The following is a 24,949-nucleotide window of genomic DNA, read 5'->3' as shown; positions in this document are numbered from 1 at the left end:
GCGCGGATAACACAAAGCGCATTATGCATGTCATAGACAAAGCATACGCCAACGCCTCGGACGCAGCACTGCTCTCGGTGGACGCCGAGAAGGCGTTCGACAGGGTGGACTGGAGGTTCCTGGAACAGACGCTGGTCAAATTCGGAGTGGGTCCGCGATTCCGCTCCTGGGTAGCGGGATGCTACGCGTCCCCGAAGGCGACCATCAAAGTCAACGGGGTCAGCTCTAAGCCGTTCGACATCCGGAGAGGCACGCGGCAGGGCTGCCCACTCTCGCCGCTCCTGTTCGCCCTTTATATCGAGCCATTTGCCCAGCGGGTTCGGGACAACCGAGCCATAGCCGGGATCAAGTTTGGAGGAGTGGAGCAAACCATCAGCCTCTACGCGGACGACATTCTGGTGGCGGTGGATAACCCTCGGGTCTCTCTGCCGGCCTTCCTATCGGTAATGACCGCGTTTGGGGCAGTGTCGGGCTTCAAAATGAATGTCCAGAAGTCCGTCGTCCTGCCGCTAGGTAGCAACACCCGACCAGCTAACAGGGCTTCGTTGCACATAGGGGGGCTTGAGGTCAGCACCACCGTGCAGTACCTGGGGATAGACCTGACGCCGTCAACCGTTCAAACGGTCGACCTTAACTATACCAAGCTGCTGTCGCGAGTCCAGGGGGACATTGCGAGGTGGAAGCAACAGCCGCTTTCGTGGCTGGGCCGGGCGGCAGCCATAAAAATGTCCCTGTTGCCCAAGATCCTTTATGTATTCCAGACCATCCCGGTCACTCCCCCATTGGGGATGCTGAAGAAACTACAGGATGCCCTACATCACTATGTATGGGCGAATAAAAGGTCCAGACTGCGACGCGACCTGGCCACGAGGACGACAGCGGAGGGGGGTCTGGGGGTTCCGGACCTCAGGCGCTACTTCCAAGCGGCTCAGCTTAGATTCCTACTGGAGTGGTCCCGACCGACTTCGGAGAAGCACTGGTTGTTCCAGGACAGGGCCATGGCGGGCATGCCCCTCTGGAAGGTTCCCTACCTGGCGCGCCCAGACAGACCACCGTACCTCAAAAGATCCCCTATCACCAGGACCCTTTTGCAAGTGTGGGATGCTACCGCGGTCCCAAGGGGCCTGACGACCTTTCCCTCCCCCATGACGCCTCTGCTGGACAATCCGGCGTTCCCCCCTGGCAGCCCCACGAGCTCATTCCCACAGTGGCGACAATCCGAGTGTCGCTCAGCGGGCCACCTCTTCGATACGGAGGGCTTCATGACATGGGACGCCGTGACAGCACACTATTCACTGGATAAGCCACTCCGCTACCAGTACTTCCAGCTTAGGCACTGGCTGACGCACGCCGATGTGGCGCCTTTGGTTGGACGCCCCCTCACCCCCTATGAGCGTTGGATAGTGACCAAGACATCGGACACAAGGTCCATCACGGAATTATATCAGATGCTGTCCCCTCCCCCCCCTTCGGAGAAATCTGCTGGGCAGGGGCGCTGGGAGAGGGAACTGGGGCGCGCTCCTTCAGCTAAAGAATGGCGAGACGTATACCACCGGGCTCATCATACGGCCAGGAATACCGCTAGCAGGGAGGCGGCGGTCAAGATCGCCTACTACTGGCACTTGACCCCTGAGCGTCTACACCAGGGGAATCCGAGCAAAGACCCTAAATGTTGGAGAGGGTGCGGGCACACGGGGACCATGCTACACATCCTGTGGGACTGCACCGAGGTACAGGAATATTGGACAGCGGTACTCAAGGACATAGACACTCACTTTGACACCGACATTCCACGATTCCCAGCTTATGCTGTTCTCGGACTGCCGAACGACCTGACGTTCCCCCTCAAATCTATGAGGGGAAAACAGATGGGACTGGCAATGGGGGCAGCGACGCAGCACATCTTGTCACTCTGGGGGTCCACTAGGCAGCCCACACACACGGGGTGGTTACATCGGTTATGGTACATCATGGGGATGGAAAGGATACAAGCCTCGCTTACTCAGTCCTCCGAAACCTTCAGGGCAACCTGGCGTCCACTCATCTCTCTACTTTCCCAGGAATTTACGGAGCTCACATGCCCGAGGTATCTCCGGGTCCTGAAATTGGCGGAGGGGTTTAGAGATGAAAAGACCAGAGCGGAACACAAAGTCTAGCCTCTACACAGTACAACCAACATAGGCGCAACAAGGAACACACCGGGCGGGAGGGGGAGGGTGGGGGGGCTTGGGGGTAGTTGAAGGGGTGGGATACAGTTGGGGTGGGGTGGGAGGGAGGGCCTGTTTGGGAGTTGGGTGAAAAGAGTTCGGATGGCCGCAGGGGGGCGTGCCCCTCCGCCAAGCTAGCATACTCGGGCGCCCGGACTTGCCTCACCTCATGGACACTCAGAGGGGTGCGCTGCTGGGTCGGGGTCGGGCGCCATGACATCGCTTTTTGTTTCTTCATATATTGTATGTATCACATTGCTTTGTGGAACTCAATAAAAATATATTTGATCAAAAAAAAGAGACCACATGTTCACATTTCCGAAACTTCCCAAAGATTTTTTAGTGTCTTCATGGACAAGTGTTTTCACAAGAATAAGTTGTAGTAGGTCACCAAATACAATGTTATGTTTGCCTCCAAATAGAACATCATATTCTGTTTTTATAATCTGTTGCATTCTTAAATGTACAAAAGCAAGCATTGAGTATGAGACCATGCTCACCTCATCAATGATCAGAAGTTTCATTTTCTTGAGGACTCTTGAAACCTTATAACCAGCTTCTCCAGATAGCTTGTGATATTGCAACTTATTTTCATGTTCAACTGGCAGCATGAGTAATCGATGTAACGTAATCCCTTAAATGTTATGTGCTGCTAATCCCAGTTTGAGCGGTTACAAAACAAGATAAATGTGATTCTATATAGATAACTCCTTAAAACTTTAATTAAGAAACGCTTTCCTGTTCTAAAAAACCCACTGTTATACACTTGAATAGGTTTAAACAATGTGCATTGCCAATCTTTTTTTTCATGCAGTAAACCATGCTGTATCTGTTGTGTAACTTGCTGATATACTTCTTTCTGTTCAATATTTAGTTGTTCTTCTAACTTTTCCAACTCAATAATATACTGTTGTGCTTGTTGCATTGCCATTTCTACTTCACTCATGGCTATTGCTGCTTAATTTTTGAGAATTTGTTGTCCAAGTGGATCTTGACTTAGTGGAGCAGAACTTTGACTATCTTGAGAACTGTCTCTAGCTATTTTAGCTTCAATAGTAGTTTCTTGTTCAATATCTTCATTCAACATTTGCAGATAATTTGGAAAAATTGTACATTCAATGCTTTCTTTACATGCATTAAAAGAATCTTCATAGCAGTCGAAAGGAAGAGCGGTGGAAAACAATGGGCTTCTGAACTTCTTTCCCAAACACTCATACGAGTTCCTGTCACTTTATTCATGTGGAATAATCCAATAGTATTTCCAATCACTTCTTTTGAATGCAAAGGATGAATACTGTAATGTTCATAAATTTCTTTACACATGGATTTGTCCACTTTTTTGATTTGGCCAGATAAAATTTCTCTATCATCTTCTAAAGATATTTCTGGTTCTTTAAGATATACATTTTTATAGTAAACATTGTTTTCTATGAGATATAACGTAGACTTTGTAACTTTAATGACATCTACTAACTCTTGCCATATTTTACAACTCTTTGTAGGTACACCTTAACTAGAATAGCTACAGGTTCACTTTCCTCTCTCTCTATACCAACAGTTTCGATTTTTTTTCTTAAAATCTAAAGGTGAATGCACAACTCTTCCTTTTAAACCTCTTTGGAAATCTGTTGGAGGCAGATTATATGTTTTAGGCTCCATACGAACCATAGCCTGAAACGGGTGCACAGATTGAATAAGAATAGACTCATACGTATTTAAATCTACCAGTCCTGGAGGAATAGCTACCAACTCTAAGTTATTATGTACAGCTTTAGTTGCCATTTTATTCTCTTCTACTTTGCTGTAACAATATTTACAAATACGTTGATCACTACCCAACTCTAAACGACCTGCCACCAACAAATAAGCACCAAATTGCTTCCACTTATCTTTGTTTTCCTTTTCACTTTTTTGTCAAACATATTTTTACTGAACTTTTTCCAAAGTACATCATATGACAATGCCATAATTTCACCTCTCGCAGGGGGTTTTGCAGGATTCAACAAGGCTGCGAGTAGCTAGAGTTACGTAATTCTCAATATAAGCCAAACCCCGGTCTCAATGGTTTGCTTAAATGAGGGTTACAGTAGCGGAGCTTGGGGTAGATCTTTCTCTCAGTTAGTGATAGCAGACAGGTCAACGTACATCCCATCTTTCTTTTGCAATGGTAAGCATCCTAGGTCCTCCAGTCGGAGGAATCCACTGGCAATAAGCTAAAATACATAGAAACAACCCCCAACTGGGAGGCAACAAAAACAGAATCAAAGGAAACCACCCCCCCTCCCTTCCCTCTCCCCTACAATGGTGGTGGCAGCATCCATACTATGTGTTTGTCTGGTGGCATAAGAGACAGCTCAAAGTTGAAAGAGATGAAGGGCTCTAATGGTAGAAGGACAGACAGCTGATGGTAGACCACGTGAAAGAAAGGTGACTAGGGGGCCCCATTTGAATTCAAAGTTCTTAAAATCGTCTCTAAAGACATCTGACAATCGTTCCAGACTGAGCAACTTCCATAGTTGAGAATGCCAAAGGGAGATTTCTGGCGCCTCCTTTCTTTTCAAAGCAGCTGCCAAGGTAACCTTCGCTGCTCCTATACAGAGCCCCATGATTGTCTTATTTGCTCAGGCCTGGTGCTCTAAGGAGGGGTCGCAAAGCCCCAGAAAGATCCCTGCCATGGTGGTCGGGATAGGATATCCTAGCATATCTTTAATGTGTGCTAGTATTTCTTCCCAAAAGGGGCGAATAGTCGGGCAATCCCACCATATGTGTTGGAAGTCTCCCATCAGCCCACATCCTCTCCAGCATCTATCAGAAGTGGTGGGAAAGATTTGCCCAAGCCTGGACGGATGGAGATACCAGTCTATCATAGTCTTAAGATGGGTTTCCCGCAGCTCAGAGGAATGATTGGATTTTGTGATGTCTTTCCATAAGTGCCCCCATTCGTCATCAGAAATACCGCATTGTAGTATTCCTTTCCACATGGACATGTAGCATGGTCGCGGGGAGAGTGTGGTAGTGAGTAGGAATGTATACATGAATGAAATTGTCCCCCTCATGGAAGTGGTCTTGGTGAGGAAGGATTAAAACTTTGTGAGAGGGCGGGTGGCTGCCTCATGCACTTGGGCCCAATGCATTTACTGGGTATAGTGGTATCGCTCTGTGTTCCCTAGGCCATAATCTCGCTGACAGTTGTCAAAGGTGAGGGGGTCAAAATTGTGAAAAAGATGAGTCAGAGCAAGGCATCCCCCTACCCTCCAAGCATCAAAAGGTCCCTCTTAGCGGCCGGGGGGGAATGCTGGGTTAAAATGGAGTGGCGTAAATGGTGAGGGGAACGAGGTCCACCTATCATCTCCTGCGACCGTGTCCCAAACTTTCAGAGTGGTGCGTGTAGGAGTGGCAATGTAAGCATTCTTGGGTCTGTCTCTTTTAGGGCGCCAGACCAAGTCCCAGATAGTCCTCCCTGTCACACTACAGTCCATATGTAGCCAGTGCTTATCAGATTCCCGTTTTGACCACTCAATCAGGACTCTTAACTGTGCTGCTTTATAATTTAGTTGGATGTCTGGAAGTCCCACTCCACCCGTGTCGCTGTTGCCAAATAAAATGTAGGATCATAGTTTTGACTCGCCGGAAGAAGTCTCTCTCCAGTTCTATGGGCAGGGCCTGGAATAGATAAGGAAGCTTAGGAAGAAGTGCCATTTTCACTGCATGTATCCGGCCGAGCCATGTCAAGAAGAGGGGTTTCCACTTTGTGAGTTTCGTTTGGATACGAGTGAGAATGGGAGGGAAATTGGCTGCATGGAGCCCTTCTACCCTCGGTGTTAGTTGGACTCCCAGATATTGTATTGAGGAGGTAGTCTACAAACGAGGAGAACGAGATTGGAGCTTGCGGACTTCCGTTTGTGGTAATGTGAGGTTGAGGATATACGATTTGCTGAAATTTATTTTAAAACCTGCTACTGCTTCAAAGGGGTCAAATTCTGACTGTAAAGGTGGGAAGGACGTGGCCGGATTGGAAAGAGACAAAAGAACATTGTCTGCGAAGAGGGAAATTTTATGGGGTACCCCATTGAATGGTATCCCCTGAACTAAAGGATTAGGTCTAATCGCCATTGCAAGGGGCTCAATGCTAAGGGCGAAGAGTAGGAGGAAAAGGGGACACCCCTGCCTAGTGCCCCCAGAGTGGAAGAAGGAGGATGAGTGTACCCCATGACTACCACCCTAGAGCGAGGTTAAAGGTAATTAGCTTGGAGCATGGTTAGGAATTTGGGTGAAAATCTGAACGCCGTGAGTGTGTGGAACAGGAATGCCCAGTCAACCCTGTCAAAAGCTTTCTCAGCATCCAGTCCCACCAGAACAGCGGGGATCTGGCGTATTTTGGCCTTCTTTATAAGGTGAATAATTCAACAGGTGTTATCATGGGTTAGACGGCCTTTAATAAACCCTGATTGGTCAGGGTGTATGAGATCAGACAGAAGGTCGTTCGATTGTTTAGCTATGATGGAGGAGTACAGTTTCGCGTTGAGGTTGAGAAGCACGATAGGTCGATGTGAGGCACATTGCTGAGGATCTTTCCCGGGTTTGGGTATCATGGAGATCATGGCCTCAGTCATGGAGGCAGCTGTCTCACCCTCTTCGGCCATGAGGTGGCGGCAGATGTCAGGAGCAAACTTTTTATAAAAGAGGGTGGTATACCCATCTGGGCCTGGGGCTTTGTGGGGCTTAAGGGCTTTAATAGCAAGATTGACTTTGGTGTGGGTAATAGGAGCGGTGAGTAACTCGTTCCATTCATTAGAAACCTGAGTAAAGGTCAATGCCCGGAAATAGTCCTGTTAAGCATCTGAGTCTAGATTATCCCTAGAGTAAAGGGTTTCGTAAAATGAGCCGAAGATCTCGGTTTTGTCTTCATCCCTGTGTGTAACCTCCCCAGAAGTTCCCCAATTTCCGCCTATGTACTCTCTCTCCTGTTTATCTCTTAGCTGCCTTTCTAGGTGTTTACCAATGTTATTGCCCTGGGAGTAGGATAAATGGCAGAGTTTAAGGAGTGTGAATTCTGCTCTATTGTTATAAATAGCTCAAAGTTTGCCCCGGAGCGCTATCAAATTGTGAAGGGTTTGCCGTGTTGGATTCAGTTTGTGAACGTTTTCGGTAGAGATCAGTTCCTGCTCCAATTGCTCCCTTTCTCTAGCGCGTTGCATGTTTAACGATGAGTTGAAGGCAATACATTTTCCCCGGAAGACCGCCTTAAATGCATCCCAATTGGTAAACTCTGATGTATCCTCTGGTTTATTGCCAAAAAAAAATCCGTAATGGTTTCTATAAGCTTAGTACAGGATTCCTTATCCCATGCTAGAGAGGCCGGGAAATACCATCTGGGAGTGTTTGGAGCGTTCCCACACCTGGACAGGCAGATGGAAAACAGGCTATGATGTGACACTGAAAGAGGGAATATCTTAGCCTCTTGAAGGGCACCTAGCAGGGACACGCTAATAAAGGTATAGTCCAGTCTGGAGCATGTACGATGGGCATGTGAATAGAAAGTGTAGTCTCGAGTGTGTGGGTAAAGGGTATGCCAGGTGTCTAACAAGTCCAGGTCATAGATGCGCTGCTGAGGGTCAGTGGAAAAGGAGCCCAAGTCTGAGCGATGTGTGTGTGTGCTGTCCAATTCTTTTTGCCAAGTCAAGTTGAAATACCCCATGAGGACCATCGGCCCCTCCACAAAATCCAGCAGCCTCCCCAGTAGCGTGTGTAAGAATAACGTCTGCCCAGTGTTGGGGGCGTATACAACCGCAAAGGTGCAAATTTTCCCTCTCAGACGGCCCTTGACCATGACCACCTGCCATCTTTATCACTAAGTACATCTAGGGGTTTAAATTGTATGGAAGAACGGAACATAAGGGCAACTCCTCTATGTTTCGTAAGAGAGGAGGATCTATAACTTAATAGGTATTGTTTGTCTCTAAGGCGCGTATCTTCGGCTCTGGCTAAATGTGTCACCGGTAAGGCCATCACAAAAAGATGATGATCTATAATATACTTTCATACCTTTTGGCATTTTTGAGGGGAATTAAGACCTTTAACGTTCCAGGTTCCAATGGTGATGGTCATGATATCAAAGGGAAAAATACCAACTCTCTAGAAGCCCCACCAGCCTAACTGTGTCTTGTGTCCTCTCCAGTCTCCAAAGGAGTGTGTACTGCCACATTGCTTCAACTGCAGGTGCAAAGATGTAAAAAAGCCCGCCAGAGCTAAATGTTAAAAAGCCACCACCAAGTACCAGCCATTGCCCCCCAAACCCTCAACAAAAGGAAAACAAACATAAACAGAAATGCGATTTCAAAAATCGCTGTCAGTTCCCCGCTGGGGGGTGTAAAGCCCCCACAGGGACTAGGGGGGACAACGGGTCCGAGGACCCCATTCACGTCCGCCCCGTCACTAGACACAAAAGAGAAAACAACATCTGGGTGTGGCTGAAGTCAAGCCAATAATACAGGTCCATTCCCGGAGAAGAAAGCACAGATAGTTCACCTGCAATGGAGAGTTAAACATGATGCAGGCCCCAGTAAGCATGAAAGGTCACCGCACAATTGTGATATCAGCAGCCAACCTGAAGTAGCTGTAGAAAAAATATGGGCACTGTTCTTACATATGGAAGGAAGGTTGTTCATGCCTTTTCCACTGCCCCATCAGGTGACAGGGGCCCCAGGGGCAGGGGGCCTAGGGAGATCTGAAGGCGAGAATTGTGGCTAATAGACGGGGACCGTCCGCCAGCACTGGACATCTCCAAAGATGTCGGCCTCAGCAGAAAAATGTTCAGGATTCCATGAGACCCATTCCAGGCATGGAAGGTAAACATCGAATCGCCCCTGGTGCTATCGTTAGAAGTTCATCTGCGGCCCCTGCGGGAGCCTGCAGACCAGGCAGAAGTCGATGGTGGCCCTCAGGAAGACTCTCCATTTTTATCTTGTGTGTGGTCAGTGTCATCGGTCGGGAGACCCAAAATCTCCAGTTCCTTCTCTAAGTCAGCAATATGATGGCGTTTGTTTTTAAATTCAAAACTGAGTCCAAACGGGTAGGTCCATCTGTATCTAATGCGATCGTCCTGCATTTTGGAAGTGATGGGCCTAAACAGCTGTCTCTTGATAGATGGAGCATGAATGATCTTGGAATGAAATGGATCCCTGTGTCCTAGCCGCTTTCCACAATGCCTCCTTAACTTTGAAAGAGTGGAACTTTGCTAGGACGTCGAGCAGTGTTTTCATCTCACCAGCCTGCAGACTACCCACACGGTGGTCCCAATCCAGCTTGATTTTAAGGGTTTGGGGAGCCAGAATCTCGGCGAACAGCCCCTCTATGAAGACGACAGGTCGGGCCCCTCTGCGCCCTCTTGAAGGTCTCTAATTTGTATGTGCTCCCTCCGATTTCTATTTTCAAGGTCCTCTGCCTAGAGTTGTGTCTGGTGCAGCTGGTCCCGGAGAGTGCGAACATCCTCACAAGGTTCAGTAGAGAGTCGCTCCTGGTTTTGATGTTGCGCCTCCAGATCCAATACCCTGGTGCCCACTGAGTCCAAGTCATGCTGGAGGGAGGTCAAGCGCTATGTTAGATCCGTCTGTAATTGATCCATAGAGGATTTGATGTCTTGACTAAGATCATTGCGTAGTTCAGTTTTAAAGTCTTTGAACATGGTCAATAATCCCACCTTCGTGAGTGCCATAGCTGTGGCTCCAGTCTCTCCCAGCAGCATTGGGCATTTATCTGAAGGTATGAAGAAGTACGACACTTTACTCGTCGTCTTGTTTGCCGCCTTCTTCGGCGGCATATGGAGTTGACCAAGATGGCCCCTGTGAAACTAGCAAGGGCGCTGAAGCTGTATGGGGCCCAGGTTGCAGAGGGTCAAGAAAAGTGGGTTAGGCAGGGGAAGGGCCGCAGAACAGCCAGGTGCAGCAGTGTCAAGAGAGTGATGATCTCATATCCATGGACTTTCTGTGTGAGCTTCACCCTATCTAGCTGGCACCAGTACTTTGATGTGGTAGTGCGACCGCCACTTGGGAGTTGATGCGATGAATCGTAGTCTGCACTCTGCCCAGCCAGGATGGGGTGGAGAGGTAACTCTTCGGATATAGTTGGCAGTCCTCAGCTCAGTGCTGCCAGTCGCAGACGTCTTCAGCAGGCGCAGGGTACTTGAACAAGGACCCACCGCTAGTGCGCAGTCCCCATTACAAAGCAGAATGGAAGCCACTGCAGGCGAACAAATCCGTGGCAATGTAGAGCAGCACTACGTGACCCCAGGACAGGCCAGTGGGGTCGTCAGCCCAGTTGCAGTAGAGCCAGAGGAGCAGCAATTCGTGGCAACAGGAGCAGCTTACGACGGTCAAGTAAAGGCGCTGATCAGCAGTTGCAGCAATAACATCAATAACAAAAATGATGCTATGGAACTAATTTATATAAATCCTTATTCAAAATAGGTTTATCAATTACCTATCTGACCTGACAAAAGTTCTTTGAAAGTAAATCAACTCAGTTTTCTATATATATCATTTGAATCCTGAAACCTTAACAAATCAATAACATCCACCGTATATGTAGTATTCTTTTTACAGTGTGTTTTATTCACTCAAGTGTTTTATGTATTAATTCTTTTACTTTACACACTTCTTTTTTTATACATATTCTTCTTTTATGTTCTACAAATCTAAAATTACATTATTTACACATCACTCACACAGTATACATAAACCTCTACAAAAACCATTCTTTAGGAAATTGAGAAAGTGATTGCAACATTCACCTATTTTTGTAAAATAGCCCTTATTCATTAAATGGATGCTCTATATATAATTATCTAAAGAGCATTCCTCAGTCTTACTGGTACACCTTACTCATGCAGTATCAAGGAGATTGATTATTTTTTCCCTTGTATTTTGAACTGCTATTTCTTAGTTGTCTTCAATTATAATTCAAAGGGTGTCAGCAGTTGCAGGTCACCCCGACCCCATTTTAAAGTCAGGCAGGCACGGGGAGGAAGATTGCGGCGGGGGCCGCCTCCGGTGTAATGTCGCTACCGAGGCTGTGTTCAACTAGCGGCAGCCACTGTGTCCCTTCAATCGCGCCCTTTAAACGTACCTCCTATAGAGGGTTGCAACCATCGGCGCTCTTGGCAGGGCTCCAGTCGCCACCCTCTCCCCCGCACTGCAGAGCTGCATCGTTCCCGCGGCACCAGCAGCGATCAGAGCAGCCCGCAGGTGCCCCACACCTTCTGCTTCAGGTAGGGAGCATGAGCGTGGCTGAGGGATTCCTTCAGTTGTCAGGAGCTGGGCTGGAGCAGGGCGTGGACCGGGAGCAGAGACGGTCTATGTCCGATCTGCCATCTTGCCCGGCCATGCCCCCCCTTTTCAATTTTTAAATACACATCAACATTCCTAGTTTGACTTCTATAGTGAGTACGTCGACAATAAATACAAACATACTTTGGTTTTTCACAACAAATTACTTTTACCTCTTCTTCAACACCTACACTTATCAAACTCTTACTTTCTCTACACTCCTCTTCAGGACCAAAGAAACAAAACTGCATGTCATCACAAACTTTTTTTTATATCCGATTGTGAACCATGTAAAAGAGCAGTGTTTATTTCACTTAAACATAATGCAGGACTTTTTACATAGTACAATATTTTTACTAACTTCGGCATTTCAGAGTGATATACTGCTAACATACTCAAATGATGAAAAGTACTTTGACACACTTTTCTAGAAAGACAAGCCAGAGAATGAACCTTCAACCTAGTATTTTTCTCACTTTACAAGGATCTAGTTGTTGCAACATCTTAATCTTCTGTTTAACACTTTCTTTTGCTATACACTCATAAAACGTTTTGTAAAATATCAGTAGATTCCTGTTGTATACTACAAACAATCGCATGTATACACTGGAGCTTGAAAACGTCTCCCTTGAATTTCTTCAGTGATTACTTCTGCCACATTTCTAGCAATCATTTTTTTTTCAATTGGACAACCATTTTTTACCTCAAAAGAACAACCACTGGTATCAACTGCATGAATTGATGTATTTTGTTGAAAATAGGTGTCTTCGTTAAAAAAACGGTTCTGAACTAGAAGTGTGTTTCCATTCACCCGAATTTGTTTAGCAAAAGTTAATTCTATTAACCAGTCTTTTTCCTTTACTTTTCTCCTTCATAAACTGCATTGTTTTATTCAACTTCTTCATTCTTTTTAATACTAATATAAACAATCCTCTTTTCAATTCAAAAGTCTTTCCGACTATTCTTTCAATCTGTTGTTTCTTCTTGTAAAATACAGATCTTCTTTTATATTTCTTGCAATCTTTCAATAAATGTTGTAGTACCCTACTTTTATACATTCATTTCCTAATGTCCTTATATTCTTTCATCCTTCTTTCAACATAGATTGTTTTCTCATAACCTGATTTTCCATTAATCTGTCTTTTTTCATTTCATTCTTTTTGGTGCTACAACTTCTCTTTCTATTTTTGGCATTTTCAAAATTCATTCCTGTCCTTAAAAGTCTTTCAAAAAATATTTTGATCTCTTACTAGAAGACTTTTTCATCAATGTCACATGTTCTACTTCATCTAATTTCTGCTTTTCTCTCTCCTTTAAATAGTACTGTTATAGGTGACAGGAATGACGATCGGAATGGCGTTAAAGGTTTTAAACATACGGCACTGTTGTTTTCTTGAAATGCCTGCTTTTATAATGTTGAAACCGTTTGTGCACTTGCTCAGCACATGGAGTTATTCACTAATGAACAAAACAAAGCAAATTGCATCGGATTTACGTGTTACTAAGCAAGCTACTTGAAAGCATACACGTGTTAACTGTCAAGAGTTGACCTTTTGTTTGCCTAGTGTGCTTGTGCTAAAGGAAATCCGATAATTTACCTATAACATGTGTGCTTGTGCTAAAGAAAATCAGATAATTTACCTAAAACGTATGACAGTTTAGAAACATGCACACATGTTTAGAAAATAGGCAGAGCGCTAAGGTATTTAAACCGCGCCCGCTATCAGGAACATTGCTTTAGTCTTGAAAACAAAGAACATTTCTCTCCTGAAAGCTGTTAAAAATATAATGCGCTTCACGAATGTGCATGTCATCCTTGCGCAGGGGCCGTGCTAATCTTCTCTGTATCGTTCCAATTTTAGTATATGTGCTGCCGAAGTGAGCACACTTTATTGATGAACTGACAATGTTTATAAACTCTCTAAATCTACAGTCTCCAGACATAGGGTGGCCTGGCAGAGATGCTCAGATGGCCAGTAAGCATTCAAATCTGAGCCAATAGGCGAAAATGTATGAAGAGTAGCAATCCATTATTCTTTACTGCATTTGTGGTCCAAGACTTCACACACCGTAAGTATGTAGATTATGCCAGGGTTGCAAAGGCTCATGGTTCAGGCTGCAGACAAGGAGCATTGTGACATCACGCTGCCTGGGGAACAGTGATATTAAAGGTGAAACAGTTGCACAGTAGGGGTCCTATTATCAATACAGGCGATAAAATTATTGCCGTTTTAGCGGCAGAAAACTGCTGCTAAAACGGCGATAATGGGCATGATAATAAGCTCTATGGAATTCCAATTCAAGCCCATGTTAGATGTCCTTCACATTTAACATGGGCTTCTTTTGGAATTCCATAGAGCATATTATCACGCCCATTATCGCCTTTTTAGCTGCAGTTTTCTGCTGCTGAAACAGCTATAATTCTATCGCCTGTCTTGATAAAATGCCCCTAGGTTTGGTGAAGGGCTCTGAGAGTGGAAAGGCAGCATGCTTGGGTCCCTGGACAAGGTGAGCCTACGACAAGGTGTCTGAGTTTTCACCAGTATTGTAATATTAAACCCCTTCTTGTTGTACCCACCTGCTTACTAAGGAGTTCTCAAGCTCAGCCCCACACAGACCTGGAACTGATTATGTTAATGCAGACTATTTAAGAAACTGAGTCTGATCTAAAAGATTTCCTTGGATCTAGGACCATTTTGCCTAGCTTTTATGTCCTTCCTTCTCCTAAAGTCCTTTGTACAACCTCACAGAACAGAATTTCAGGAAGTCCGATGGGTTTACTTGTGCCTTCTGATTTTGAGACGTAAACGTGGCTAAAAAGTTTGATGGAATGGTGTTTTAAAACACACACACACGCACGGGCACACACACACACACACACACACACATGCTTTCTAGCCCTCTTAAGGACAAAAGGATGGGTGTGTCTACATGGGGCCAGTGGTGCAATGGATAACGCGCCTGACTACAGATCAGAAGGTTCAACTCCTATCTGTTTCGGAGGGTTGCAGGTCCCTGTTTCATTATATTCCTGTGGAATTCTTATTTACTTCAGACTTATTGTAGGTTCAATATTCTCCAGCAGGACTCATCCAGCAGTTGTTCCATGGTAGGGCTGCAGTAATAGGACCACAACACTCACCTGTCTTTAGTCAATCTTCGGAGTTCCTTTCAGACTTCTTCTTCCTGCAGCTTTTGTGACTAGTTCGGGTTCCTGGGGTGTGCAGAAAACCTTCCCTCCAGCACCTTCCATTTCCTAGAAAGAAAAAGACAAGAGACTTGAATTTGCTGCTTAGCAACGCTCACAACTCATGGTATTGTGCTTCCTTTATGCAGGCAATTGCGGTAAGCTTTAAATAGCATTGCAATATGGGAGAGTTTATTATTTGTTTGAAAAGGAAACAAAGAGCAAATCAGAAGTTTTTCAGAGTTTAATATTTGTTTGTAAAGGAAATGATGAGCAGATCAGGAGCTTTTCAGACAATTACGTTTCCTGAGCAACTTGAACATCGGTAAATAAATAAGACATTCAAGAGCTTGAACATTTAAAGACTAAAAAAGTTCATAGTCTGTATCAGCAGCTTTATTGCTATAAAACTAAAAAGCATATTATGTTAAAATAATCTGTGTAATGTAAGTAGAAATTGCATTTTGAAAGGAACTTGTTTTCCCTTGTTTTTTTTTTCTTTTTATTTCTGTTTTGCAGCATTTCAGGCCTCATGAATGTCAAGAGCAGGTATGAAAAAAGAATCTTGATACTATATTGTTTTATTCTAAGAAGGAAACTATTGAACAGTTAATAACTGGAGTGTTGTTTTATAGATATTTTACATAAACAAAGAACCTCTGATTTAAGAGAATCTTATTGAAGGTAGCCAACAGTAAGATGCAGAAATCATCTTTAGAACTGGGTATGGAGCAAGAATTAATGAGTCTTTGTTTAAAGATTGAGTTATGAAGAAGCAATTGTAGAGTTATTGTAAGGTTAACATAGTGAGGTACTGGGTTTTTCAGAACCGGTACTGAACCGGTAACCCAGCGGTGAGATGCCAGGTTTTTAAGAACCCGGTGGTGCCAGGGAATAACACCCGAAGACCTCTGAGTTCTCCATTGTTCCGGACCACAGAAACACGGAGTCTTCTAGTCGCAGTCAGAGATCAAGTTTTATTGGCAGCTACCAAGTAACATGTGTCCTAGAAGCACGACAACGCGGATCGTGTGTTCTCAGGAGACTGTTCATTTTTACAGAACAAGCCTTCTCCTTATATACAGAAATAATAGCTGCAAGCAAGAATTCTTGAGTTTATGATATGGCTGTACACATATTTCTACAATAATACAAAGAGCGAAGTCATGTAGGCAAGCCCATATTTTGGACGTCCCGTTCGTGATAGATTACCCAGCCAGTCCCGGAACTCCCATCAGATATCGATGAAACCCCAAAAAAGAAGGGCACCTCCTAGTCATAAAACTGGCCATAAACAAGGAACGCGGACAGGTGTGTGTGTGTGCGTAGAAAACATGATCTGTACGCGGTGAATGGTTTATGGTATGTTATGCATTGATGCTATCGTATTCGGCCACTGGGTGAGGAGCTGCCCAAACAGGTTTGGCTGGAGGCAAGGGAGTCAGTTGGGACAGGTCACGGGGGAGTCAGGGAGAGGTGGACGTGTCCTTTTAGATCAAGCTCGACCTTACTCAATTGACTTATCATGAGGGCAAGACACAAGATGGATGCCGTTTACAAAATGGAGTCTGAGGGGTCGGAACGGAAACTACGATTTAGGGGTGTTGGCATTCCTCAATCATGACGCAAATATACAGGGATGATGTCATAATCATTACCGGTCCGTTGACACCAAATTCATCATGGGATGTTGATATTTTGTGGCAGGGGCATTGGATCTCGATACTGGGATGACAGTAGGGTCCAGAATTTCAGAACCACAGACCCTCCTTTTGCCCTCATATAAGGCAATAACTCATGTTAATCTGAGTCCAAATCTGTAATAATGAATTCGTGGAGATGTTGCTGTAGCATCATTCTGTTGCTCAGTTCGTCCCTTGACACAGGCTTCCTTACACATGGGGTAGCACAGAGGCCACATAGTGCAGGAGCGCACTGTACACACAGGCAGAACATAAACAGAAGCGTTAAGATCATCCCAACGAAGATCAGTGTTTTCCATCCCCAGGCAGTGATCAGGCCCCAGAACCACCCTAGAAGGGACCAATCTCCTTTTTCCACGTGAAGGGAACCAGATATTTCGTGTAGTTTGGAGATGGCCTGGTACACTGTCGGTGCATTATCAGGGATGAAAATACAGCAACTAGATTGGATCACTCTGCATACACCACCACGATCGGCGAGTATGATATCTAGGGCAACTCGGTTCTGAAGGGTCATAAGTCGATCCGACTGAAGCTCGGTTGTCAAGTTGTCAAGGGCTCCGGCCGTTGTAATCACGGCGGATTCAACTATCCTCGATAACTGGCGAATATTCCTGCTGTTCACCATAGGCCCCCAAAATGGCAGAAAACCCTTTGCGAAGTCTGCAAATTCCTGACCTGCGGTGTCGTCTTTACTCATGACACCTCTAGCTGTCCTTGTCCGATGGTAATCTGCCCTGGCCGTGTAGGTGGGAGGCAGCAGAAATGAGATGAAACACGTGTCTGAGAAGTCAGGGGGCAACCATGTATAGGCTTGGTCGTGGCAGACGAAATACGTGCCTTTGGCTGCTAAGAATAGGGGGGAAGTTCGGGAAGCGAATACATATGTTTTCGTGCATATGCTCTTTCATAATTGTGCTTTTCGATCCCTGCCGATACCTTGTAAACATAAGCGACCTTTGTGGGGCACTATCCAAACTGGGCGGGATTTCTTTGCTGTCTGTCCCTTACTCAGGGAAATCCCATTCTTAGTTATGTTCCAACGACTGTATGGAGTGAGTTCATCTTTGGGGATCGTTTGATATGTGTCGAACTCCCTACTCATATTTCTTATCCCTGCCACTAGTGCCTTGTTGTTGGAATCGCTTTCAATGGAACGGGTTGGGTATGGTTCTAGGGCGAACAGGAACATGGTCTGAAAAGCCCACAGTGAACCATAATAACTGAATGGCAGGATGAAGTATGGGATACCCTTATCCGTTGTGTGTGGCATGAGTCCACATATCCAACAGTTCGATGTGTTCATTATGGACTGGTGTTGGTGTAGGAGTTGAATAAATGAGTTGTTTACAAATTCGAGTCTTCTGGCAGACTCGTGTTCAGGTAGAGGTTGAAAGTAGTGTGGAGAGATAGTAGGAGGAGGTGGTGGCCGGGTGTCATTTGAAAAAGTAACTTGGAATACGAATAGAGTATAACCAGTCAAAAACATCGTTATGCTACACAACATTAAAATACATGTTATCAAAAACCTTCTTTTGGCCAGTACAGTGCATAGTTGTCTTTCAATGTTCGTGAATCTGGTAGGTCTCTTTACCCTAGGAAACTCCATCCTCTAGTTGCTGCCCGCGGTGGTAGATTGATTCTGCCAGGGAGTGCACTCTGTTCAGTCCGGGGTAACTCCCTTGGACCAACCAGAACCGTTGACCTAAACGTCCCCAGCTGCACTCCCCAGACTTCAACCGCGACCCTAGCAGCAGAACCGGATGGCGGTTCGAAAATCAAAAATTAGCAAGTTCCCTGAGAGTGAGAGAGCTGAAAAATCAAAAATAGTTCTTGGGGGAAGGGAAATCACATTAATTTGCTTTTTATTAGTTTCTTTGTCTTGACCGTAGATTATATTGTTGTTTCCCAGGTACAGTGTGGTCTTCAAACAATGTCTTAGGTTCTGAAGTGTCCAACTGCATTGACGGTGGCACAAGTCCTTGTAAAATATGATAACTCTCCTTTTCGGTACCAATTTCTTTTAAACGTGCATTGCTGAAAGGGATGAAGCGAGGTATGGATTCTGTCTCGGAGTCGGCAATTCCTTCGTTGACCCACCGGTCGTATGGAAGGGGCAGAGGGACCCGTTTGCAGTGGGTCCCGTGTATCCAACTTTTCTTTCCTTCCACCCGAACGGCTGATCTCGTGGAAAGAAGCACAAGGTACGGTCCGGTCCACCTGGGTTGTTCGTTGTTTGTGCGCCGAAAATTCCGCACCAGAACCCAAGTGCCGGGTTCGATGGAGTGACCTGGATCATCAGAGGCTGGCGGAGAGGAACTGTGAACCTGTTGGTGTAAAACACGCAATTTAGTTGTCAATTCGCACAAATAGTCAAGCAGTACGGGGTGTTCTATTTCGCTGAGTTTCTTTGGCCTTGGCACGCCCCAGACGTTGGCTGGGCGGCCAAACACTATTTCATGGGGGCTAAGTCCTAATCTAGAATGGACGGTCATTCTGGTCGACAGGAGTGCTAGAGGCAAGGCGTCAGGCCATTTAAGACCTGTGCTGGCTTGGACCTTGGCTAGTTTGAGTTTCAATGTGCCATTGTAGCACTCCACTAATCCAGCTGATTGGGGGTGGTTTGCAGCGTGGAACTTTTGGCGTATGCCTAGACACTCACACACTCTCCTCATCACACGTCCTACGAATGAACTTCCATTATCACTCCAGATCATTCTAGGCATGCCGAATCTAGGGAAGAATTCTTTGACAAGGGTTTTGGCAGTTGACAAGGCGGTATTGTCCTTAAGGGTTTATGCTTCCACCCACCTTGAAAAAGCGCAAACAACAACGAGCACATACTTCAGATTGTTGCACCTCTCCATGTGGATGAAATCGAGCTGCAAAACCTCGAACGGATACGTTGGAGGCGCAAAATGACCAGCTGGAGTTGGGGTTCCCTTACCGGGATTATGCTTCAAACACACCATACATTTTCTGACCACGTTCTCTGCATATTTTGGGATATTGCTATTCTGCCATACTGGGGCCAATAGCTTACATATTCCTTTCGAACTGATGTGCGCAAATCCATGAGCCATTGTTACTACTGCAAGTACATAGGCGTTAGGTAATAGCCATCGCTGGTGTTCTGACAATTCGACCCAACAACCATTCGCATCTAACCTACCCTTACTTTCTCTCCATTCATTCACCTCTTTCTCAGTTGCCTCGGTTTGTATAGATTTCACGCTTTCGATGGTGTCCTCACACATTCCCACATCAGTAATCCATCTAGCGGGACCTACAACATACATCCGACTCATTGTGTTCCTTGCAGTCTCTTTCGCAACCTCGTCTGCAAATGCATTCCCGCGGCCAACATCGTCTTGAATCTTTTTGTGTGCACTGCATTTCACAATGGCAACTTGTAGTGGCAAGGTCAGTGACTCGAGGAGCTCATTAACTAGCTGACCATGCTGTATCTTTGCACCATGTGACGTCAGGAATCCACGTTCACGCCACAATCTCCCAAAACTGTGAGCCACACCAAAGGCGTACTGGCTGTCAGTGTACACATTCACTCGCTTTCCTTTCGCCAACACACATGCTCTTGTAAGTGCAATTAGCTCTGCAGCTTGTGCAGAATTGTGGGAAATGCGCGCGGTCTCTATAATGGTGTGTAATGTTGTTACGGCATAGGCTGCAGTCGTATCACCATTTGGCAACTTGAAACATGAACCATCAACCCATAAAGTATCATTGCATTCAGGAAGGGGAGTGTCCTGTAAGTCTACTCTCCCTTTTGTCTCTTCTTCTGTCCTAAAGCAGCAGTCATGTTTATCAATCTCATCTGTTTCTGTCGGGATGGGTAGTAGCGTAGCGGGGTTTTGTGTATCACACCTCTTTATGTGGATGTGACTTGCTAACAGTGTAAGTTCGTAACTGGATAGTCGAGCGCTAGTAAGATGTTGTGTCCTCGTCCTGTTTAGCAAAATGTCTACTGCATGCGGGACCATAACGATCAGAGTATTATTCATGACTAATCCAGCAGACTGTCGAATGCAGACAGCTGCTGCGGCGGTAGCCCTCAGACAACTTGGTAGGGCTTTAGCCACAGGGTCTAGATTTGCCGAAAAATACGCGCATGGGCGCTGTTTGTCCCCAAAGTGTTGTGTTAGGACTGATAATGCACAACCTTCCTTCTCATGGACGTATAATGTAAAAGGCTTACTGTAGTTGGGGTTTCCCAACACAGGAGCCGAACACAATGCATCACGCAACTCGTGGAAACTCGTCTGACAATCTTCAGACCAGGGCATAGGATTGGGCGTGTCTTTACAGAGTAGTGCCAGCAAGGGTTTGGCTAGTAGTGAGAAATTCGGTATCCATTGTCTACAGTACGATGTAATGCCCAAGAAGGCTCGAACCTCTCTCTGTGTCCTTGGGGCACTCAGCTCTGCTATTGCCTGTATTCTTTCTGGTGTCAGTCTCCTTCCCTCCTTCGACAAGATGTGACCTAGGTAGGTAACTTCTTGTCGACAAAATTGTAGTTTGGAGAGAGAGACTTTGTGCTTCATGTCACATAAGTGATGCAATAATGACAGCGTAGCTTGTTTGCAAATTTCTTCAGTGTCTGCAGCGATCAGCAGATCATCTACATACTGAATCAGAGTTGACCCATCTGGTAGAACAATTGTGTCCAGTTGTGTTTTCAGGGCCTGACTGAATATTGATGGGCTTTCGCAGTAGCCTTGAGGAGCGCACTTGAAGCGGAAGCTTCGTCCTCCTAAATTGAATCCAAAAATATCTCTACTCTCCTCAGCAATCGGGATGCTGAAGAAAGCGTTCTTCAGGTCGATCACCGAGAACCAATTTGCTGAAGCTGGAACCATCGTCAACAAGGCAGTAATGTCGGGGACAATTGGAAACTGTAGGATAACTACCTTGTTCACTTCTCTGAGGTCGATCACGAACCTGTACACAGGGGGCTGTGAAGGATCGGTACGCTTTAAGACCGGTAAAACTGGACTGTTACAAACATTTCCTGTTGTTTCTTCGATGACGTCTTTATCAATCAGGTCATAAACAATCGTCAATAACGCCTTTTCACATTCGCTAGATATTTTATATTGGGGAATACGTGGCAACCTAACGTTGGCTTTCAATGTTATGACATACGGTGCTATCTCCAAACGACCTACATCATTAGAACCATTAGCCCAGAGTACATCAGGAAGACACGACAATTCAGTTGCAATATTTTCTTTTGACACATACATTGGAGAAACGACTTTCTTACCTAAAGTAAGCTGTACTCCCAAGGGAGAACAGTACAAAGTCGCATACAACCTCTTTAGTAAATCCAAACCTAACAAATTTTCACCGCAACCTGTTGTCAAAATGAGGGGTGCTTCTAATTCGCATGGGCCAACAGAAAGGGACATGGGACTAGAGATCGGGTTTCTAACAGGGGCGCCAGAGAAACCTACTGAGACATTCATTTCACCAGACAAAGGTGCGCCAGGAAGTTTTGAGTGCATAATAGAACTTTTTGTAGCACCAGTATCCAGCAGAAATGGCTCTGACACTCCTGAGGCAATCACCTCGACATAATGTCCATTCTGATCTACTGGAACTGAAACGACTCCCTCTCTTTGTCCATGGCTGTCCTAGCAATCATTACCCTCATTTTCGTGTTCGGTGTAATAGTCGTCAGCATAGTACTGAGCTGACCTAGACGATGCATTATTCTGTTGGTCAAAGCTGTTCATGGAATTCTGAGGCGGAAAAGAAGCTGTGTTCTGGGAGAAATTTCCACGGCCCCTACCCTTATGAACATTTTGAACACCTCTACCCCTTATACCTGAAACACCGTTTAAACGTCGCGCAAGAGCCGGACAATTACCTTTAAAATGACCCTCTTCCTTGCAATACGCACATTGATTCGGGCCATACGGAAGACGCTGATGGGAAAACTCATTTCCTTGCGCGTTTCTCGAATACTGCTGTTGTGGTTGATAATTGGGCTGACTAGCTGTGCGAGGCGGATAGGCCTGCTGGAGAAGAACCTTAGTTTTCAAATCTTTAGTCTTTTTGTCTACCTTATCTAGCTCGTCTTTGCGCCTATTTTCATAGTACTGGGCTGTAGCTAAAATCTGCGCTGACGTAGAGACAGCCCAAGCACTCTCTGAATCTTTTAGTTTAGTACACAGTTCAGGAAGCAAATTATGTACGAATTTGTCTACAAACAATCTTTGACCACCCTCGGTAGCCATATCTTGACCACTATGATCGGTGAAAGTCTCCTCAAATCTCGTGAAAAAGTCAGACACATTCTCATCCTTCTTCTGCTTGCACGCAGATAGCTTGTCCCAGTTTACCCGTAACTCAGGCATTAATGTTTTCATGTACGTGATAATTCTACCGGGAAGTTCGGCTATTAACGGCTCAGGTTTAGAACCACCAATTTGTCTAGCATCTATAGCGGTAATATTAGCCCATGAATCACCGAGTTCTTGGTCATGGTCCGTATGACGAATTTTACTCCATAAAGGATGTGGGACAACATTCCCAAACAACATGTCTACATCTGCTAAATTCATTATGCATGAGTTTGCAGTCTGCGATAACTCCTTATAATACCCAGTCGGGTTTTTACGGGGATCAGGCAGTGTCTGCTTGAGCGCTAAAACTTCTGATCTTTTCCAGGGGACATGTACCCATACACGCTGGAAATGTGGCAGAATTGGCGGTACTACATTCGCATCGCCTTCCCTCCAAACCGGAGGAACCTCTCTCATGGGGTACTGTCTCGCTCTTTTCCTACCTGATACGTCGTCTTGGTACAATGATCTAGAGACGTTTCCCTTACTCCTATAAGAGAACAACAACTCTATCGCTTTCTCAACATCTGCACCTGTAATCATACCTTCATGGAACTTAAAACGCGTACGGCATAGTTCGTCCATTGTGTATTTGGGATCATTCGTCTCCAAATCTTCACACAGATATACACACATCTCTTCGAATACGTATCTCTGAGTGGGTGCATTCCATTGAGGGAAAACTTCCATAACAGACTGAACATCATGTCTAACAGTATCCGCAATCCATTGGCGTGCTAGTTCATTCAGCACTTTTCTTTCCTCGTAATCAGGCAGTTGACTACGTAACTGTCTATCTTCTGTTTTAGGGGTCGTTTTAGGCGACCCGAAGAAAGGTGAAAGCAGACCAGGGACGGTACCTGTCACTCTTTGTCTAATAGAAGGAGAAGCTTGCGGAGGGGCAAATGCATCAGAAAAGACAGGCTGAGGCGAAGAAGAAATTGAGGCCATAGCAGAGGAAGTTGAAACAGTGGCAGACGTAGTATCATAGGGAACAGTTGGAGCTGTAGGCAAAGTGGTAGAAGTAGATGGAGTATGTAGCAAAGATGGCGGCCCTTGAGAAGGCTGCGCCGGAGAAGTAGAAACCAGCTGAAGAGGAGCTGGCGTTCATGCAAGAGCTGGGTTACGTGCGCCGGGGCGCGGTATAGTAAAATGCTTTGGTGGTGCGGTAGCGTCTAACGCATACGGTGGAGGTGAGCTCAATAATTGGGACATTAACGGATCTTTCTCGGATCTTTCCTCTTGACCTCGTCCCTCATTTGGTAACATCGGGTAGCATTTATCTACTGCTAGTTTCTTGCTCCTAAGTATTTGTTCGCTTTCTTGCTCTTCCTTGTTATCCCTGTATGCAACGGCAGCTTGCACCATTGACATACCTCTTTTATTCCTTTTTGCTAATTTTATTTCTTTCTGTTTGGCTTCTTTGCGCCATAAGCGAAAAGAGTCAAACATCGCCGGCCGGGCTTTTTTCTTGAACAATTTGACCTCTAGGTTGTCTAAGATTTCTGGGTCAAAACTACCATATTGGGGCCACTTTAAAACACCATCCTTGCGGGTGTATTTTATCCACACTTCATTATATGTGATAGGACTTACACCATGCTTCACATAGAGCTCATACGTTGGCGTTCCAATCGGAGGAACCGGACAAGAATCCTCTAATCGGGAGTCCTTACTACAACCAAGACAAAACAAGTTTCCAAGTCCGCTAAAGCAAGGCATCTTTGCTCACTCGTTTAGCTTCAAACTTCAAAGGATTATCGATTACGATATTTCTCGTGAAAACACGAGTCCTTCGGCTTTGGGGCTTGCAAGTACCAAATCAAAGCGTATCTCAAGGATACCAAAAACTAAGGATCAAACTAAGGACTGGGAGACGCTCCACTTATACTTAACTGAAGTATTTGAAGATCGATGACGTCGCTAGAAGACTCGTCTATCGTTTAGCTCTACCAAGGATCACTGGGTCCAAAACAAGGCGATAGTCAGGGCAGCAGTCCTTCGTAGCCGTCGGGACGCGGGGAACCTCGCAGCAAAGACCTTCGGAACCACGTCGACATACAGGGGTCGCTGAAGTGGCTGGCCGTCCTCTGGAATTTTCACACGAAGCTCCTCACGAACATCTGGCTTGGACCGTCGCCGCTTGATACCGCCCCAAGTT

The 24,949-nt window shown here is 45.6% G+C and overlaps 1 non-coding gene across 1 annotated transcript; it reads right to left on the bottom strand.

The window, feature by feature from the left end:
- Positions 1-13,309: 13,309 nt before the first annotated feature.
- LOC144820549 (U6 spliceosomal RNA) lies at positions 13,310-13,416 on the bottom strand. Its single transcript, XR_013607838.1, has one exon. It is a non-coding gene; the product is annotated as a U6 spliceosomal RNA (small nuclear RNA).
- Positions 13,417-24,949: the final 11,533 nt, after the last annotated feature.

The sequence above is a fragment of the Lissotriton helveticus genome, chromosome 2_1, assembly GCF_964261635.1.
Source record: "Lissotriton helveticus chromosome 2_1, aLisHel1.1, whole genome shotgun sequence".
Taxonomy (NCBI): domain Eukaryota; kingdom Metazoa; phylum Chordata; class Amphibia; order Caudata; family Salamandridae; genus Lissotriton; species Lissotriton helveticus.
Note: the sequence above shows the minus strand (reverse complement) of the source record. Positions and strands in the feature narration are given on the sequence as shown.